Consider the following 3,092-nt stretch of genomic DNA (forward strand, 5'->3'; position numbering starts at 1 on the left):
TGTATATATATATATATACACTCACACAAACTTACGCAAATATATAATAGAACAATCAGTACATTTTTTCCATATCTGCCATCTTTGAAGGCCAAGTGGTGTTAGTTAACTGTGCGGTTATATAATATACGGTGTGAAACCGGTTGGTAAGATTCGCTGAAATGGATCTATAATACTGTATAGTTTGATTAATATATCCACTCTATTGACAAACATACGAGTGCATATTTTTTTCTGGCTTATAGATTCTTAGATGACTATAAACGGTCAATCTCTTGCGGATAATCAGGATATATGTCCGTGTATGTATGGGGATGTCTGTCTTTCTGTGTATGTGGTTGCGTGTGTGTATTGGGACAGACGAGTGTCTATATCTTTTTGTATATGTACGTGTAGTTAACGCTCATTTGTATCCCATATATTTTTATTAATCCATAATATTTTCCTTTTATACTTTTAGAATTTCTGGTAATCCTGAATGTGACGTACGTAAAGCAGAAAAAAGTCAAGATTGAAATAATACAAAAGAACTATTCAAACAATGAAAATTTAATTAATTACAAAATAACCATAACAGTAACAACTACAACTTAATGACAATTGAATTTTAAAAAAAATTCGCTGATCTCTCGAAACTATTTCGAAACGTTCCAATCAGCAACAGAATTTGGTCGTAAAATTGCATTATAAAACCATTTTGACAGCCACTAATCTGAGACAGCCTGTAATTTTATGATGCAATTTCATGTTTGAAAGTGTTTTTTTTATTTAAATTAAAACATTCTATCATATTTTTTTAAAGAACGGATTTTTGTTTAGTTATATTCCAAACAGAAACTTCATGTGACAAATATATATATTTTTTTACTAAATCTCTCTAAAATCTTGATTTTCAAAATTGATGGAAGCATAAAGACAGAATTTTTTTTTTCTCATTAGAAATACGGCCTCGATAGGACGGAAGTTAAAATGCCATTCTTTCAAATTACTTTCAAATATTGTATCGGTATCGGTTGTATATATTCTAAAGTTGAAAGTTGGTAGTCCGACATCTCGAAATAATATCGTTCTTATAAAAACCACGTCCTTTTACTTTCTGAGTTAAAATCCGGCAGTAGTCAATTTTACCTTTCACCCTCTCAGACGGATAACTATCTTACTTCTGGGAATGATAAAAACAAAAGTACCACTTAAAATAATAGTGACGTCGATTGTCCCTCCTCACAAGTGTCTGTTCTTGTGCGTCTATTCCTAGCACTGGGCTTTATTAAGAGAGTACAGCCATGTGTGTACTTCTTGAACTGAACTGTATTAAGAGAGCACAGCGCTATGTGAACTTCTAGTACTGAACTCTGAGTACAGCGCTGTGTGTACTTCTACCTCTGAGCTTTATTGAGAGAGTACAGCCTTATGTGTACTTCTAGCACTGAACTCTATTAAGAGAGTACATCACTGTGTGTACTTCTAGCACTAAATTCTGTTAAGAGAGTACATCGCTTTGTATACTTCTAGCACTGAACTCTATTAATAGAGTACAGTGCTATGTGTACTTCTCTCTATGGGCTTTATCAAGGTGGTACAGCCTATGCGCACTTCTAGCATACACTTTCTTGTACTTTATTGTAAACAACCCAGCAGAAGAAAGTAAAGTAAAAATCGGCTATGGCGGGATTTGGATTCAAAACGTAGAGGGATTGCAAACTACGTGTCACAATATATTTTCCCCGATGCTCTGCCGATTCTACCATTCACCAAATTGTATTGTAAATAATTATAATAAAAATAAACTATTACAATTTTTTCTGTTTAATTGAAAGAACTAATCCTTTCAAGACCTGAAATTTGTGGGGAGGGGAATAGTCGATTACATCGACCCCAGTGTTTCACTGGTACTTAATTTATCGACTCCGAAAGGCTGAAAGGTAAAGTCGACCTCGGTGGAATTTGAACTCAAGAATGTCAAGGCGGACGAAATGCCTTGACATTCCGAAGAAGAGATGTCGAACCTTCTCGTCTATTATTTAAGTATTTGTTCATTCATTCATCATCATCATCATCATCGTCATCATCATCATCGCCGCTATCGTCATCATTAAGGCGATGAGCTGGCAGAATCGCTAGCACGCTGGGCGAAATACTGTCTCTATGTTCTGAGTTCAAATTCCGCCTAGGTCGACTTTGCCTTTCATCCTTTAAGGGTGGGGCGATAAATTAAGAACTAGTGAAACATTGGGGTCGATTATTATTATTATTATTATTATTATTATTATTATTATTATTATTATTATTATTATTATTATTATTATTATCAACATCATTATTGTTGTTGCTGTTGTTGTTGATGTTGTTGTTATTTTTACTTTTAATCTGCATATTTGTTACAGTCACTTGCCGAGACACACCTAGCGTCCTGGGGTGAGTGAGGGATAAGAGACGATACAATATGACTGAAAGCTTGGGGAGGGGAGGTAGTGAAATATCTTCATGTAATACAACACAGACATTTAAATGGATAGGATTTTTCTAAGGATGTGGGCAGTACTTGTCAGCACAATCTTTTGGATTTCTCTGAGACATGGTTCTCCTGGGATGTCATCTAGATGTTTATGATATCCCTTTATTATTATTATTATCATCATTATTATTATTATTATTATTATTATTATTATTATTATTATTATTATTATTAAGGTGGCGAGCTGGCAGAATCGTTAGCACGCCGGGTAAATTGCTTAGGCCATGACCTTCCCTGGAGAGGAAACGGCCATGGCATTCTTCGGAGCAGGTGCAGAAGAGTGCTTCCACTACATGGATTGTCTTTTTTTTTATCTCTGGCTCGAAGTGTTGAACCCAACACTTATTCCGGCTTAGGGAACGTTCCAGGAAACCAGTTGGACCTACCTGAAACAGCAACGGATTTTCCTGCGATGTGATCAGCCTGGTGCGCTTTTGATCAGGTGTCACAAGACGTGGCACCACTGAGCAGAAATTTACGTCATACCAAGTTCATTGTGCAGAATATTCTCAACTCTCTCACAGGATATGCTAATAATTTTGGTTATGTAGTTTATAGCCAATCGTAGCCATCCATC

General features: G+C 35.5%; 1 protein-coding gene across 1 annotated transcript in view; it reads left to right on the top strand.

Moving 5' to 3' along the window:
- LOC106877137 (uncharacterized) overlaps nt 1-1,805 on the top strand; it is a 10,492-nt gene extending 8,687 nt beyond the window's left edge. Inside the window, exon 7 of the mRNA XM_014925942.2 lies at nt 461-1,805. The gene's annotated coding sequence lies outside the window, so the exon portion shown is untranslated. The remainder of the gene's footprint in view (nt 1-460) is intronic.
- Nucleotides 1,806-3,092: the final 1,287 nt, after the last annotated feature.

The sequence above is a fragment of the Octopus bimaculoides genome, chromosome 25 (assembly GCF_001194135.2).
Source record: "Octopus bimaculoides isolate UCB-OBI-ISO-001 chromosome 25, ASM119413v2, whole genome shotgun sequence".
Lineage (NCBI taxonomy): Eukaryota > Metazoa > Mollusca > Cephalopoda > Octopoda > Octopodidae > Octopus > Octopus bimaculoides.